This window comes from Rattus norvegicus, chromosome 1 (genome assembly GCF_021556685.1).
Source record: "Rattus norvegicus strain SHRSP/BbbUtx chromosome 1, alternate assembly SHRSP_T2T, whole genome shotgun sequence".
NCBI lineage: Eukaryota > Metazoa > Chordata > Mammalia > Rodentia > Muridae > Rattus > Rattus norvegicus.
In genome coordinates, this window is record NC_141534.1 from 28,058,444 (window position 1) to 28,076,526 (window position 18,083).

Consider the following 18,083-nt stretch of genomic DNA (forward strand, 5'->3'; position numbering starts at 1 on the left):
ACTTGCTGGGAGGCTTCTGTTATTTTATTTGGTTCATTTAAAGTGTCGGATGTACTTCCAAGCACTAGAGGGCAGATTTGCACTAAACTGTATGCGCCTACTCCTTTAAGCACCAGAATGAACACCAGAAACTGGGGTCCCCTTTTCAGCTTTCCAGAGGACCCCACAATCGCCCCTAGAAGGGCCCTTGGAAACCTGATCCCCTTCTGCCTGAGGTGCTGCAGATGTTCCGAATTTCTCCTACTATTGCGTTCCGTGAAACTATTCCTATGCCTCGGCTACTGCAAGCTTTTGTCCAGATCTTTCCATTTGCTTGTTTCCTTGACCATCTTAGACACTTGATCCAAATCTAACCTCTCTCTATTTGTATCTTTGTATCTTTTTTCCTGTCCCGTGAATAGTAAATGCCATTAATACCAACAAAAGTGGCAGAGAGGACCCCTCACAGTCATTAGTGTGTATATAAATGCAGACACTGAGGGGGAGTATCACACATGTAAACGAAAACATGTACGCGTGTGCATATGTGTGTATCACATGATCGTGTCTTATTTGGCATATGTCATTTGGGTTAACGAAGCTATTAGCACTAGAATGACTGCTGTGAGCTAGCCTCACAGTCCTCAAAGGATTCCTATCTGGGCAGTCGCCTCAATATACAGTAATACAGGCAGGAAATTGTGGAACTGCCAAGGGTTGAAGAACTTTCCAGGCAGCCTCCATCTACAAACCCTCAAGAAAGGCGAGCCAAGAGGAATGTAAGCCAAGAGCCCCAAGGCGCAGGGAGGTGGAAAGGGGCGCAACAGCCATGACCCCGCGAAGAACTGGCTCCGGAGAGCATCCAGAGCCACCGAGATCGTGCAAAATCAGTTGAGTTGGGCTTGACTGATGCCTCTCGTTTTCTAGCAAGTATTTCAGATGATGATTAAATCATAGATATAATCTAAAGTTACTTAAATACACAAACAGGAAGGTTAAAGGAAATCGCTAAGATTAATTACTAAACTACCACCAAAAGAAATTTCCGGGTTTTTTTTTTTTTTTTTTTTTTTTTTTTTTTTGAGACAGGGCTTCAAGCCCTGGCTGGCCTCGAATTTAGAGGGCTTCTGCCTCTACTCCCCAAAGCTGGAGTTGAAGTCCTGGGCTAACCCTATATTGAAGTTTTTTTTTTTTTTCGGAGCTGGGGACCGAACCCAGGGCCTTGCTCTTGCTAGGCAACTGCTCTACCACTGAGCTAAATCCCCAACCCCCTAACCCTATATTGTAGTTTTAAATTTTATTTTATTTTATTATTTCATTGTTTTCCCATACAGGATTTCTCTGTGGACCCTCGCTGTCGGAGAACTCGCTCTGTAGAGCAAACTCAGTCTCAAGCTCACTAAAATCTGCCTCCCTCTGCCTCCCGAGTGAGGGGATTAAAGGCCACAGCCCACATTGGGCCCTTGTTCTATTTTCATAGAAAAAGCACTCCCACTTGGCCAAACAATTTCAGTAGATCACGTGAACCTGTGCTGTGGGTTCAGTGCCTTTCACGAGTATCTCTGGGGCTCAGAAATGCTAGTACTAATTCAGAGGTGTGTTGAGTTCCCATTGGCTTTTCAAACCTGATTGTAAAGAACTAAAATCTCAATATTTTTTGAACATTGATCCTCTTTAAAATGACAATATATTTCTATTGAGTACATAAAATGTTGACATTTGTTTTTTTACTATTTTAATGTAGCTAATTGAATATCTTTTTAAGTTCTGTGTTTAATGTAGCTAATTGATTATTTTAAGCTTGACTAATGTTATAGCATTATAAGCCAGATTTACTAATGGCTACTATTTTGCCTTGTTTGGTTTCTTTTTCCCAGAGCCACTTGTAGTTATTTCAATGTCATGGTAAATATTTTACCACTTATCATCTCAGAAGAACTAGCAGTAAAATGATCACACTCAGGAAATTTGAGTTCGATACAATGCTTTTATTATAAGATCAATAATCAAAAGCTTCAATTGTCCCGAAATATCCTTTATAATTTTTTTTAATATTCAGGATCTAACTCAGTTTCATTACTTTAATATGTAAGTTTCAATTTTCTTTTAGCAACATTGATTTTTTTTTTAAATAATGGAGGGCATTTATTTTGGCAAGTCTCTCGACCTAGATATTTCTTTTGGCAGGAAACGTACCATAAATGATACATTTTCTTCAGTGCTTTTTTATTAGAACAAGTACAGTGTCAGCTCTTCCCCTCACTTGTAATGTCGTTTACTCCTATACAAGAATGCCCTGTCCATGCATGTCCAGAGCACAGGCTATAGTCACCTGAGATGAGAGAATGTCAGTTGAGAAAACGCCTCAATGAAGTCAGTCTGTAGGCAGCCCTGTAGTGCATTTTCCTAGTTAATGATTGACTTGGGAAGGCACAACACATTGTGGATGCAACTCCCCTGCACTGGCAGTCCTTTTTTCTATAGGAAAGCAGGCTGAGCAATCCATGGGGAACAAGCCAGCCATCGGCACCCTGTCCTACTCCCAGCACGGACTCTGCATCAGCTACTGCTTCCAGGTTCCTGTCCTGTGTGAGTTCCTGCCTTGACTTTCTTCAGTGATAGATTATGATGGGGAAGTGTAAGCCTCCCCCCGCCCCCCAAAAAAATCCTTTCCTCCCCAACTTGCCTTTGGTCATGGTGTTTCAACATACCAATAGGAACCCTAGTGTGTGTGTGTGTGTGTGTGTGTGTGTGTGTGTGTGTGTGTGGTGTGTGTGTGTGTGTCCTACTTTGAGATGTTGGACACCATCTTACATACCAAAAGAATCTCATCGGTGATTAAATATCTTGTGATGGAGAAAATTCTCCTGGATCACCTTAGGAGGACCCCAAATCAGCATGTGTCCGTATAGGTGAAAGAGGGAGGCAGGAGAGTCCCCTGATGATGTGATAGGAACTCCAGTAGCTATTACTGGCTTCAGTATGCCTTTGCTCCGGGACCAGGAGCCAAAGAAGTGGGTAAGGACAAAGAGGCAGACTCTTTTCAGATAGAAACCAGGCTTGCTAATGTGTTGGTTTCTGTCCTGGGATATCTGTTCTGGATTCCTGAACTATAGCCCTTTAACTAAAAGACCCCGGGAGCGGGGAGACCCTCACTCAAGTCTCGGGATGATGCGACTCCCCAAGAACTCACGTGAGACCATCCTTGCTGTAATAAACATGAGGTTTATTGATAGGAACCAGTGCACTGGGGTCGAGACTCATATCCCATGCAGGGGCAGTGGAGTTTGACCCCCAGTAACTAAGACAACGGGAATTTAAAGGAAGAAACCTCAACCCAAGCAGGTAGGGAGGGCGTCATTGGAAAGTGTCGAGAATACCAGTGAAAAATCACAAGGAGGAGCTTCCTGCTTCTCAAGATTGTTTAACTTTATGGTCCGCTAGTTCCTGGGAGAAGCTTCCTGCTTCTCAAGATTATTCTCTAAGATTTTAAGCTAACTTTATGGTCAGCTAGTACAGGTAGAGGGCAGGGTCTGGAATTTGAGGTATTTAGGGCTTTTTTAAACTTCTGACTTCTTAGCTGCATTTTTTATTCTTTCATAACAAATGTGATGTTTTAATATCTGTAGGTTGATGTCATTATGCAGGTGAAGGCAGGTACAGGATAGAACTAGGCCTGTCATTGGATGAGATGGAAGGATGGGTGGAAGAAAAGTTTTAGAAAGAAGGAGACCAGAGCAAGAGGAGAGGGAGCAGCCAAGAGAACGTGACAGTGGTTGTTAAAATTTTCTCTCTGTGAATTTACAGGTTGTTATGACTATTTTTTTTTTTTAAAGATTTCTTGGTACCCTGTAGCTGTTTTCAGACACACCAGAAGAGGGCATCAGATTCAATTACAGATGGTTGTGAGCCACCATGTGGTTGCTGGAAATGGAACCTTTTGGAAGAACAGCCAGTGCTCTTAACCACTGAGACATCTCTCCAGCCCTGTTTTGACTATGGATGTGTATAGGGCTTTGTATGTCTAGATGAAAGAAATATATCTTTTCTAGTTGGGCGGTTTACATCCTTATCAATTGGTTGTAAGTTAATTGTGTGGATGTATTGTACATTTAGCATGTAACACATAAGTCTGGTTGTTGGATTCCAGTTTGCTGAGTAATGCTTTCACTGGGTAGTTGGGAGTGTGAGCAGAGTCCGAGACCGGAAGCCATGCTAGGCTATAGAATGCTTGGGGCCACGCTAGCACGGCCTGTGGAGCTTAATGTGTGTATCAGACGGGGTAACAACCCGCCCAGGAGACAGTGCGTGAAAGGGGCTGACAGAGAAGCAGCAAAAGTGCGAGTATGCACGTGGAGGGGGAACTTTTCAGGAACGGGACGTGCGCCCTTTTTAATTTTACCGCAACACAAATGTTTTGGTAATTTTAAAAGCAATTACAGAATACATGGTAAGTTTGATGACTTGATGGAGGTTTCTGCCATATTTCTCTATTGTAGGGACAGACACGTCATTAATAAATATTGGGAAAAGCAAGTACAACTAGAGGACTTGATCCTTTGCTACTCGGAGACGCTTCTACGTTTTCCGTTTCTGTTGGTGATGCCATTCAGAATCAAGTTCTTGCTGTAGTGTTTGTAATTTGGTGGCCACTTAGCTTTACTCTCCTTTTGTGAAGAAGAACTTCCCTTCCTCTCATTAATTTTTATTCCATTTGGGTGCATCATTTGGGGCTCGTGTTCTTACCCCGTTTTGTAAATTTATCCAAGATACTTTAGGACTGGTTCCACGGCCTCTGAACGTTGCTATACACAGAGTACTTTGTGACTTTCTGTCCAAACATAATATAATGCAGAACAAAATATATTTTGTACTTTTTAAAGCAACCAAGGGAAGGTTAAAGTATCTTCTATTCTTTAAATGTTCTCTTTTCTATTTTTATCAAGGAGTAGCACACTATAACTGTTTTTGTTTTTATCAATTTATTTCAAAACATATTCATCATATGAGTATCGTTCTATCGTCATTAATAACTATGGTATTAGCTATAATAGCTTGTTCTTTCCAAAGTAGAATGACAAATAATCGACCTAAGTGACTAGTTTTCTATTAATTTTCTCACAAGGGAACCAATTTCTGATTTGTAGATTTCATTCAAGCATCTTGTCAAAGTACCAAGGAGACCGTGGTGAACAAATAGGACTGCCAATTTTAAGGATTTATGCATATATGTGTGTGTATGTATGTATACATGCATGTAAGTATGCGTTATATAAGTCTATGTATGGCATATAAGTGCTGCCGCCCACAGAGGCCAGAATGACTTTGGCTTCCCTAAATCTGGAGTTTCAGGCAGTTGTGAACCAGCAGATCTGAATGCTGAGATCCAAAACTCAGGTCTTCTGGAAGAGCAGAAAGTGTTCTTACCTGCTGAGCTATCTCTCCAGCCCTTGATTGCCAATGTCATAGCTTAACTCGAAGTGACAGTTGAAGTAACCAAGAAATTACGGGATAACAAAAAAAGAAATATATCAGATACTTTCATACATTTATGTAATATATTCAAAACTGCCTTTCATAATGTATGCATATTGGTAAGACTATGAAATGATACAGTGCCCTGGAAAATAATTTGGTAGTTTCTTATAACATCAGGCAGGCACTAACCACATGACTAAGCAGTGGACCCGTAAGTTGTTCATGTCTCTGGCTCCGCAGTGACGGGTGACAGGAACGTGGCACAGCATATGGCTTCTTTCATGTTTTCTCAAAATCAAGATGGCGTCTTAGTGAGTCAACAGGCTAGTGGTTCTAAACCTTCCTAACACTTTGACCCCTTTAATATAGTTCCTCATGTCCTGGTAGCCCCCAACCACAACATTATGTCCTTGCTATTTCATAACTGTAAATCTGCTACTTTTATGAGTCATAATGTAAATGTCTGTGTTTTCCAATGGTCTTGGGTGACTCCTGTAAACAGGTCACTTGACCCCCAAGAGGTCATGACCCACAGTTGAAAAACACTGCAAGTGAACAAGGATCCCACCTTGTGAAGATGAGCTGCTGCCTCCAACCTTGTTAATTATCTCTTTAGATATTAATTAGAGGTTAATTAACTTCTATAGATGTCGTTGTCATCAGTGCCACTGCAGCCTGTGTCAACCAGCCCAAGTCCAAGGGTGGGAGAACATGTATTTGTCTCTGAGCTAGACATAGAAGGATAGTTCTAAACACTATCACTCTGAGAGTGTACTTGCTTTGTGGTAGTAACCCAACGTTTCATCCAGTGCACAAATTTCAACTCAAACACCTTTGCACAGATATATACATCACTGTCAATATTTCACTGAGCCTAACTAATTCCTTATGTATTTGTGTGTGTGTGTGTGTGTGTGTGTGTGTGTGTGTGTGTGTGTGTGTGTAGGACTTCTGGTATGTCCCTCTATTGTGACCCACCTTATTTTTTGAGACCCCCTAGCTTTTCTGTGAGCACTGGGGAGTTGACTCAGGTTGTCTAGCAAGCACTTTACCAACTGAGCCATCTTCCTAGACTCCTCAGCTCATTACTTAATCAGGGATCTTTAGCAGCAAATGGTTAAGAGCCATAGTTACCAATATTCTTGAAATTCCAGTTCCAGGAGACATGGCTGATTCTGCATTTTTAAAACAGCCACCAGCCATATTCTTCAGTGCAAAACTATCTCTAGACAGACAGGCAAGAACAATACTATTTGCATACTGTCACTGATGCTCTCTAAGCACACCTAAGCCCTCTAGAAAATTACTCTGAAGAACACAGAGATCCAGGTGCCTCCCACTGGCTTAGTTTCCACTTCATGAAGACAAGAAGACCAGAGCAAGTGAAGTGATTCACTGCTCCCGTCTCCCTTTTCTGCTCGAAGAGCTCCCCACCTCTCTGTCTACATAAAAGTCTCCCTGTGTCAGGATTATTTGCCTGAAATAAGAAGAAAGAACATGTCCAGTGTACCTAAGTTGCTACGCCCTAACTTCTCCCCTTTATCAGGGGAAGAAGAGCTAGTTTTCACATTTACCACAGTCTTCATGCTCCAACGGCTTATTGCTTATTTATTTTAATCAATTACTTTACTAATGAGAGATAGGATTTTGCTATGTAACACAGGTTGGCCTGAGACTAACAATCCTCCTATCTCTACCTCCCGAAATGTTGGCATTACAGAAATGGACCATAGTGTGCAGTTCAGGGATACAAGTTTTGAAAAGAAAACCTTTATTACCCTAAGTCATGCTATTATAATACTAGCTGACCTCCACTGACCACACATTCTGCACTCTACATAACGTTCATGAATTCCTTCATTCCCTATATCTACCCTTTAAAGATGGTGTGCAGTCACCCCAGCTTTGAAGATAAAAGCACCAGAGAGTTAGAAATTTAACTGAGGCCAGCACATGTAGGAGCCGTAGTCCAAGGGTAATCTGTGCATTCTTATGGATTATCCTGTCCTTAAGTATATATCCTAATAGAATTTGATTGAGCTGCACCCAAATTACCAATTCTTTCTGTAGATCTTTTCTACCCATTGAAATTTGGCAAGCATTCCATAAGAGTTTCTTGTAATAAGGAAATGCTGTGCCCTGTGTTGTCCAAAAGGCAATCACAAGCTTTATTTGGTTCTTTAGAACTTAATGTATGACTAAGAGACTGAAAATCATAACTGGATTTCATTAACTTTGCATGACCCCATTTGACTGATGGGTGCTATACTGGATAATGAAGATGTAGATGACGTTAATTCTGATTTCTGTGTGAAGACAAGACTCAGATAAATTGGTCAATACTCAGTCACAAAAGAGAATGACCGACAAATCTTTAAATTAGAAGCAACTCACCCCCAGCCATGGGAGCACCAGCCCCTGTTCTGTTCAGACTTTCACTGTAGTGACAAGCTATAAGTTGCATGCAATCCATCATGTAATCCCAGGGGAGCCAATGAAGACAGTGCCGTTGTTTGCCATTGCAAACACTGCATCAGCAAGTCACCCCTTTAAACACATACTCAGTTATACTTTTGCCTAAGAGAAAAGAAACCAAGGCTTATTTTACTTCCCGACAGAACCCTTGGGATTAGGCACAAAGGGGTGCTGATGGAGTTAAAGAGTAGGAAACGGTAGCTGCAGCTCAGTGAAGAGCTCCTGGAGAGACTGCACTCAAGGTTCACACACTTGGTTAAGCAAACAGCAAAGTTCTTGTCCTGAGTGATTTCAAGATGTTTTCCATAACAGCACTCTGTACGTCTTCCTTCCCGAAATTAGGTCATTCTGAACTGGGGCTTTAGATTCGCCAGCCATTCTCAGAACAGAACTGAATCACGTGCCTCTCCTCCCAAATACAGCTCAGACCCTGCTCCACCCTGACCTCCTAGGGGTTACCCACCTCCCCCCGGAAAGGTCAGCTATCTTATCATCGAAGTGTGAACTTGATATGATTTTTCCTTTCTTTTTAAACTTTTACTTTACTTTTTGAAACAGGGTGTTTGTTATACAGCCTAGGTTAGCATTTGAGGTTGGCCTTGGATTCCTTAACTTCCTAACTCCACCTCCCAAGAGCTGGGGTTACAGGGCTATGTCACCATTCCCGTGTGTGTGTGTGTGTGTGTGTGTGTGTGTGTGTGTGTGTGTGTGTATTCCGATATTTATTTTTACTAAGCTTAGATTTCAAAATCACAAAAGCACTTATCAAAGAATTGTGAGACCATCACCATTTCTCTGGAGGCTTCAGGCAATGGTTTTCTTTTGATACAAATAGAATCATGTCTATATTTTAGGAACCCATTTTTTTTTCCTTTGCTAAAGGCTAAATCATTTGACTAAAAGGTGTCTAAAGAACAAGAAGTCTCTCCTATTCAAAGCATAAATACGTAAACCTGATGTCAGAATTTATAGATGGTGAGTGCAAAACCAGGAAGAGATTTCATATTTGCACGACTGTGTAACATCACCTGCTCCTGAAATCTCAAAGGCAGACGGTTCGGTGCTTTGCTCCACCCTCCAGAGAGACTGGCAGTACCAAGAGGCAGCAGCAACCTGCGGAGGCCTCTATGTACTGTGTGTTGATGGCTTGGGACACACCAGTTACACACACACACACACACACACACACACACACACACACACACACACACACACACACTTTTTCTTCCTGTATTTAAGAGTGATCTTCACAACCAGATCCTCCGAGTCATCTTGCAGTGATAGCCACTGGACTGTAAAGGGAACAGCGTCCAGGTTGGAAGCTCACAAGCAACAGGCCCCTGGGCTCATGCAAAAACCTTCCCACTGAGCTGCTCTCCGGCCCCAACCAAGAGCCGGCTGGACTGCCCAATTGCTACATTGCATTGCCTTGGCTATAAGGATCAAATTTAGCAGCTTATAGGATGTTGTACCGGGGACAGGAGAAAAAGGAGACGGTGGGCCCCTTTGCCAAAGGAAATGCCGGAAAAGACAGAGGATGAATTTATGGTTACCCCTGGTCCTAGCGCTGGAAGGGAAAGGAAAGGGACTTTAAGGCTCCGACAGGGGCTCTTCCTCCAGCTGTGCGGATAAACGCTAACTTCCCTCCAAGATTCAGCCAGTAGCCAGCTAGAGGGATGAGATTAAGTGCCAGGTAAGCAGACCATTCCCCGTTCACAGAAAAGATGACCGTCGCCTCGGGCGGCGTCACAAAGGGCCCGGGCCTGCGGAGGCCGCGCGCGCATCTCTCTGGGGCGGAGCCGCCGGGCCCAGGTTTGGGGTGGATCCGAGCCACCTCGGGGCTTCCAGCCTGCGGCTCGGAGGTCGCACCGGGCAGGCTAGATGCCGCTGCTGCAGCCGGAGCCGCTAGGGCGGGCCTCTGAGCTCCCGGATCCCCGCCGCAGCAGACCAGTGCAGCGCGCGCCCCGGGTCGGGCGGAGCTAGAGGCGGGCGCCGGGCGGGCGTCGCGCCACCGCAGCTCCCCGCCTTCCGCTCCGTGCGTGCCCCGTGCCTTGACCGTGGGTGCCGCTGCTGGCACCTGGGCGAGGCTTCGAGCATCCCGGCGGCGGCTGCTCCGGCCAGATCAGCGCTCCGGAACCCCTCAGGAGCGCTCCTCGCCGCCTCTTGCTGCTTCCCTTCGCTCCTCCTCGGCGAACGATCCCGCCCCCCCCCCTGCCCCCGTCCTTTTCCCTCCTCCCACACGAGAGGATGCGCTCCCCAGCGCCCGGCGGCAGAGGCCACGGCTCCCAGAAATGCGTGCGCCCGAGCCACTTCGCCCGGACCCGCGGAGCCCGCGCCCCCGCCCAGTAGGTAGGTGGCCGAGGCGGGGCCAGGCCTTGGAGGCAAGGGCTGCTGATGCTGGGGCCCGGACGAACCGGAGCGGCTGCCAGCAGCAGCCAAACTTGCCCCCTCCTGGGCTGCCAGCGCTCCGAGGTGTGCTAATGGCGCTGGGCGCAGCCCCCGAGGGACCCCAGACGCTCTGCTTGGAACGTTCGAGGCCGAGCCGAGGCGCAGGGCCGCTGGACCCTCCTCGCCAACAATCTGGGGACCCTTGGTTGGAGGCTGTGGGAAGCTTGGAGGGATAGGTTGGCGCTGGTCTTCTTTGCGAGGAGACCGTTGCCTTTTTCACGAGCTCAAGTAGACTGTGTCATTGCATTTTTAAAAAAGCAGGATCAGCAAATGCGTTCTTTCTCTCCTTTTTGCTAAAAATGTAGACGACCACGATTGCTGTTTTAGAGGTATTTAGGAGTGGTTGTGGATTTTTGTGTAATTTACAGCTAGCCGAGTGGTGTATAAAGTCAGAGGTGCGAAGACTTTAACATTTTGGGTGCCAGTTTAAGGAAAGTCTTTCCAGAAATCAGATTACCTAAGTGATGGATGAGGCTGGCGTGTTCCCTTAAGCTGGCGGGAGCCTACGGGTTTGAGAGCTGCAAGTTTGACACAGGTGTCGGGGAGTTGAGACTCTGAAAGATGTGCCTGTTAGCCAGCAGAGGCAGCCTTGTCTCCAGCCTCGCCTACAACTCTGAGCTGATTCCTGCCTTTCTGAGAAACTGGTTGAGTCTTTCCCCCACTGTTCTTGAAGTAAAATTCATAGATTGGGGCTTTTATCGAAATTGTTACTTCTCAGGCTGCCGTTTTGGATTTTACATTAAGCAATAAGGTTTAGGGTTTTGAAAAAAAGGACCATTGTAAATTCCAATTTTGTAAGCACTATTTCAGATTAGGGATTTTGGCGAACTGAATCAATATAAATACTAAGAGGACAGAATCACCATCATTATCAGTTCCTCTTCTCCCCTCCTCCCCTTCTTCCTCTCCCCTTCTCCCCTTCCTCCTTCACCCTCCTCCCCTTCTTCCGCCCCTCTCCTTCTCTTCCTATTCTGTAATTCCCTAGTGTTGGATGCTTTATAGCTGTTTGTTATTCGTTGAATGAGTGAAAATTGTATTTCAAGGTAATTGTATATAACCCAATATAATTTAAAATTATAGTATGTGTTGTTGTTATTTGCTAGTACAATTAACTGTATTCTTAAAACTTGCCTCTTTCTATAAACAGGCCAAGCTTGGTCATTTTTTCATTGACATTTCTGGCCTCAGCAGTAAGGAAGGCAGTTCTCTGTTTAGGATCACTTTGTGCCCACTTTCCAGTGTTATAGCAATCGATACCGTTTCAATTGTGCTTTCTAAAACAATTTAGAAGGCAGACTTTATGGTCAGAGAAAATTCTTAAGTTATTTTAGAAGGAGCAGCGATCTGGTTAATAAGTAACAGGTAACTTGTCTTAAAGTTGAGCTGTGGTATATATATGCATATATATATGTACACACACACACATATATATATGTATATATATAATTAAAGCTAAAGATGAAAAGAAAACCTTTAAAAGCGTCTGTGGTTCCAAAGTGACCTCACATATATCATACAGATACAAATTTATTTTCTTTCTCACTTCCTCTCCTCTTCTCTTCTCTCTCTCTCTCTCTCCCTCCCTCCCTCCCTCCCCCCCTCTCTTTCTCTCTCTCTCTCTCTTCCTTTCTTTTTGATCCTAGGGACCAGATCCAAGATTATGTTCAAGGCATATTGGGCTAATCCTCTTTGAGCAACATTCTCAGCCCTAGAAACAACATTTTAGCTACTTTCCTCTATAAATTGAGACTTTTGGATGATCCGGTGTCTCGTCTGCCTTTTTTAAGGAGAAAAAGAGAAACAAAACAAAAAACAAAAAGTCCACAGAAAAGGCCAAACTCGATCCAAAGATAACTCCATGTGTTTCTGTTTGCACTGTGAAGGTTTGCGTTTTTACATTTGTTTCCCAGTCACATAATGTAGTGAGTCATCATTAGCTTCTTGTCGAGCTCTCTCTTCGTAGCATTGGTATCTAACAGGGAGCACCTCATTTTCTTTCCTCCACCCCCCCAATTTTCATGCATCTCCTCCTTACTACCCAGAATATTACCCACAATCCTTATTTTCACACACTCTGGTAAATCATAATCTAGTACTGTTTCTTCTGTAATCTAGTTGGATTGTTTCAGATGGGTGAAGACAAACTTTTAGATAAAAGTTAGGAAGACTGGAGGATGTTGTGGGAAGAGAAGGTGTGACTAAACCAATTTGTTATTTTTATGAAAACAAAGCAGGTTGCCATGCCTGATAAAGATAAGGGCATTTTTAGAATCTCACTTATAATCGAGGCTACTGAGTAATTTATTTGTGTTGTTTGTTCTGGCGAACCTATTTTCTAAGAGAGCCTATGGTTCTGATACATAGTTTACTTCTTTTAAAATTGTTTTTATATGCGGGTGTCTTGCCCGCAGCTGAGTCTGTGCACCACGTGCCTGCAGTGCCTGTAAAGGGCAGAAGAGGGCGTCAAACCTCTTGGGACTGGGGTTGTAAACAGTGGTGAGCCACTATGGAGGGGTTTGGAATTAAACCTAGATTCTCTGCCAGTGCTCTTGATAGCTGAGCAGCCCCGCCCCCTCCCCGCCCCCGCCCCGCCTCAGACTCCTGCAGGCATCTTCCTTTTAACTTCTGCACAGTTGTTTGTTTAACACGTAGAACTTGAGAATCGTCGCGATGTGCAATGACGTGTGTGCTCTGAAATAAATCAATCAAATGAGAGCTTTTTCCTCATTCCAGAAGAAGGCAGCTTCCAATTTTTTCTTTTTTAATCTCTTGTGTCCTGAGTGGAAGTCTTTAGGATGTGGTGACTCATGTGTTGGGTCTTGCCTCAAGAGCCAGCTGCAACCCTGCCTCCACATGGACCACAGCAGTGCAGTTCTAAGCCTGGATTTCTGCATCTAGTTTTTCTGTAGACACCTCTTGGTGTCTGTCATCTTAGAAACCTGCCTGTTCTTTGTTAAGTGTGTTTTCTAACTCTCACCACCTCATCTTCTTTTTAAACTAAGCAGAATCCTCTCAATTCACACATATACTAGAATCAAGGTTATTCTTATTATGGGAAAACACAAGGAAGTACGTTTTGGTAGTCTTCCATTTCAAATATAGCGAATGCATGGTTGAAGAAAAAACATTGTCCTCCTCACCAGGTGTAGGAAATGGATTTGTTTCTGCACACAGAAGAGAATATGCGTCGTCTATACATTTGATATGATGTATTTATAAAAACGGTTTCTAGAGGTTCCGTTGAACAGAGGCCTTGCCATCTACCTGTCTTCCTCTTATTCAGACCAGGAGGAGTTAGGCTAGAGCTTTCCAAACTGCGGTGTCTTGGTTTCCTTGTTCAGCATTCTTGACTGTTTAACATCTCCTCCGTTGTGTGCACTGGAAGAGAAACTACTGTTAGATCACTCTATAGATGGGCCCAAGGGAAGGGTTCTTGCAAGCAGCGCCTGTTTAAAACCCATGCAAAGCATTGTGTTGAGCTCTGGATGCCAAAGTCACCGCCTGAACAATTAACATATGTGACATTATATTCATTATGCAAAGAGAGAACCAGATGTTCCTCTTTCTGTCATGGTGATTAGTTCGAGGCAGATTTACAACTTAAATTTTAATAACGATGTGAAAAAACCCCACGTGATTAGTATTGTTAGTCTTCTTACTTTCCCTTTTTCTCCTCCTGTTAGCATCTGTTTTACCCTGTTTCTCTTGATTCTGATTCTTATCTAATTATATTTCTTGTATCTTATTGAGTGACATTATTTTAGATGACTCATTCTTAATGGAACAAGAAAAATATAAAACATGAAACTGAATAAGTCAAAGAACTGAAGTTGACCCCCAAACATGTGGTGTTTCTGATGAACACATTTCAAATTGGCTACATTAAACGAGTTTTGCATATATTGGGGCTTGTGGGTGTAGAGGCACTGGCTGGTTTTCTGTGTCAGTTGACACAAACTGGAGTCATCCAAGAGGAAGGAGCCTCAGCTGAGGAAATGCCTCCATGAGATCCAGTTATAAGGCATTTTTCTCAGTTAGTGATCAGTGAGGGAGGGCCCAGCCCATTGTGGGTGGTGTCATCCTAGGCTGGTGGTCCGGGGTTCTGTGAGAAAGCAGGCTGAGCAAGCCTGTAAGCAGCACCCTCTGCATCAACTCCTGTTTCCAGGTTCCTGTCCTGTTTGAGTTCCTATCTTGACTTCCTTTAATAATGAGCAGCAATATGGAAGTGTAAGCCAAATCAACCCTTTCCTCCCTAACTTGCTTTTTGGTCATGGTGTTTTGTTGCAGCAACAGAAGCACTAAGCAGAAGTTGGTACCGGGGTACTTGGCATGTTGCTGTGTCAGACCTGACCTGATTTGGGGTAGGATTGTGGAAAGACTTTTGAACTTTGGCCTAGAAAAGCCATTGCATGTTGCGACGTCAGTGTGCTGTTGTGTAGGAGTTTGGAAGAGTGTTGAAAACAGTGCAGAGGATGGAGGCCTGTCTTGGGAAATTAATTCAGATTAAAGACTCCATCAGGGTCATTAGTATTTTGGTTTAAGATTCTGTGGTTCAGGTTGGGTAGAGCTGAAGAGTCAGCTGTGATTAACAATTTACCAGAACTTCTAAAATGAAACCTTTATATTACTGGGACAATAGATGCTATCTAGGCGGAGCTAAGAAATTAGCAGTGATAAGAAGAGACCAGCATCACTGAGGTGAAATCTTCTGGGAAGTGTTTTGTGAGAACAGAGAGAAACTGTATTCCAGAGGCGGCCAAGGTTGCATCCCCTAGCAGCTGGATTTGTTAATGTGTAAGAGTCACCCAGGTGGTACCGGTTTTGAAGGCATGAAGGGGTCATGGAGAACAGTTGAGGCTTAGCACTGTGAGAGGCCAGATCTTTGGAGGTGCAGCCTCAGTGGCAGTTGAAGGCCCAGGACTGAAGGAGTCATGCGGAGAAGTTGAGGTTTGGCACCAGGAAGAGAGTCTGTGAGAGGCATTGGTGAAAGTGTAGCCCAGTTGCAGCAGAAGACACCGTGTTTTGTAGGGGCCAAGGGATGACCACCAAGAACAGTAGCAGTGAGGTGGAACGAGTCAGCCAGACAAGCTGTGTGTACAGCAGCAGAGGGTAGAGCTAGAGAAATGACCTTTAGAGGTGCCCAGAAGATTGTGAGTGGATCCCAGATATTGGATGGTGGGAGTTTATTTTTGCTTTAATTTGATTGTGACTGTGCCCTGATATAACCCTGCTGAAGTAAGAAAGTATTTTCCCAGAGACCACAATTAAGAGACTTTGAATTTTTAAAAGACGTTGGACTTTAAAAGAGATTGGATATTTTTAAAGGGACTGAAAATTTAATGGGTTTGAATTTGTAATGACTTTTGAAGTTATTTATGTTTTTAATGTGAGATCTTGAATAAGAAAGGAAGGGTTGAGGCTTAATAGTGATGCGTTTGGGTATCAAGTTGACAAGGAGTTGGTTATACTAGCTGTTTTGCATGTCAGCTTGACAAAGCTAGAGTCATCAGAGAGGAAGGAGCCTCAGTGGAGGAAGTGCCTTCATGAGATGCAACTCTAAGGCATTTTCTCAATTAGTGATCAATGGGGGAGAACTCAATCCACTGTGGCTGGTGTCATCCCTAGGCTGATGATCCTGGTTCCTATAACAAAGCAGGCTACACAAGCCACAGTGAGCAAACCAGTAAGCAGCACTCCTCCATGGCCTCTGCATCAGCTCCTGCCTCCAGGTTCCTGCCCTGTTTGAGTTCCCGTCCTTATTCCCCTCAATAATGAATAGCAATGTGGAAGTGTATGCTAAATAAACTCTTCCTCCTCAACCTGCTTTTTGGTCATGGTGTTTCATTGTAGCATTAGAAACCCTAACTAAGACAGTAGACAAATGGGAAACAGTATTCTGCAATTTTATGAAACTAAATCCCACTCTTGTAAAGTTAAATTATGTGTATTTCTAAATTGTTGAACATCTGCGGGTATTGGGAGTTGGTGAAACCATTCGACTTAGTTCACTTATATCTGGAGTATCTGGATTCTATATAGTTTTCAAAAGTCATTTTTAGACAAAGGGTGAATCCAATTAGCACAACAATTTCTGTACTGGCCACTCTGACCTCTGTGTCTACAAACCCTGTGACTTAGCCTTGTTTTCTTAAATGATAACACTCACTCATTCTCAGAGTCTCTTTCATTTACTGTGTTATTCAAATGATTCTTTCCCAAGTGGACTGGCCAGATTTCTTCACTGTGTAGTTATGATAGGTGACAAAGTGGTTGAATTGTGCCAGGCTGGTAGTTATTTCCTGCCATGTGATACTAGGCTTGATGTGTTTGTCTCCCAGGTTAGCAGAAACATCGTCCATCCCCCCTGTCTCGGTCACTGCTGGAACCCTGGACTCTGGCTTAAACCAATCTTCATCCAAGTACAACTTGACTTGTAGCAGGAGGTTAGAGGAAGGTTTTTGAATAGAGGTGTCTCATTTCATAACCTTCTTCCTAACTACAGTCTTTCTTTCCTATCCTTGGGCATGGGTAGCCAGAGACTGCAGCTGAAAACCCTCCAGGGCGTGTGCAGGAGGCCTACTCTGTCTCTCCTACATCCTCAACTCAACCTGTTCCCACTGCTGGTCTTATACCTCAGGCGTTTAGGATCTAGAGTGTACATTCTGCTTCTGCCTGTATCTCAGCCTTCCTGCTAATGCTCCCTCTTCAGACTCTCTGCAGGCTCCCTGCAATGCATGTATTATAGTTTGCTTTCTTGGATCCAACGACAAGGACTTCATCTTCTCTCCCATATTCCATGATGCTGTTTGACCCACAGTCATTCTTACACAAGCCCCCTTTTGCTGACTTGGACCCTTTAAACGCATCTGCTGGGAGTTCAGTGTTATGCGCAATGCGTTCACTGTGTTTGTTTGTGTACTGGCCCCGTGTTAGGAAATTTATTTTAGCAATATAAAACTAGTTAATGTCCACACTTACTTCTCCTTGTGGTTCCCTCTCCTTACAAGTAAATCTTGGCTGGATGTGGTGGTGCACTTCTCTTCCCCAGCCCTTGGGAGGCAGAGGCAGATGGATGGATTCCTGTGAGTTGGAGGCTAGCTTTGTCTACACAGTGAGTTCCAGAACAACCAGAGCTGCCTACTGAAGCTGTGCCAAACCAAACCAAACCAAATCACCAGTCTCCATTTTTCTTAGCAAACCACACAACACAGTTCAGGCGTCAACTCCAGAGGCCAGCCTTCACTGAGATTCTGTAAACTCATGGAGCTGTAATGGCTCACACAGCACTGGTCCTGACTAGTGGGCATTTCTTATAAGTAGTAAACTTGAATAAGAATTCAGAGTGAACTGTGATCTTAATTATCAAGTGAGTCTGGTCAGCAACACAAAACAAACTTAAAATATTAACCATCTCTTCGTCTTTCCATCTCACCCAACCACCACCTAATACATGTCCGTATCACTTTTAGTAATCATGGTTTAATTTAATTATTCCTCATCAAATAGTGTGTCAGTAGTCTTTAAAAATAACTTTTGTGTTCATTATGATCCCTCTTTGGGAAAGTCTTTCTTGCCTCCAAAGCTAGACTTTTCTCTAGGATTGGCATTAAAAGGAGCTAATGTTCCAAAGAGAGTGCTGTGACATTTTGGGCTCTAAAAAGAAGGGACCCGGGCTGGAGAGATGGCTCAGCAGTTAAAGAGCA

At 43.8% G+C, this 18,083-nt stretch overlaps 1 protein-coding gene across 5 annotated transcripts in view; it reads left to right on the forward strand.

The window, feature by feature from the left end:
* Window positions 1-9,196: 9,196 nt before the first annotated feature.
* The window catches only part of Ncoa7 (nuclear receptor coactivator 7), a 161,418-nt gene continuing 152,531 nt past the window's right edge, over window positions 9,197-18,083 (forward strand). For 4 of the 5 annotated variants that reach the window (NM_001432412.1, NM_001432414.1, XM_087580309.1 and 1 more), the window contains 1 exon segment: window positions 9,743-10,281. The gene's annotated coding sequence lies outside the window, so the exon portion shown is untranslated. 5 annotated transcript variants of the gene reach the window in all.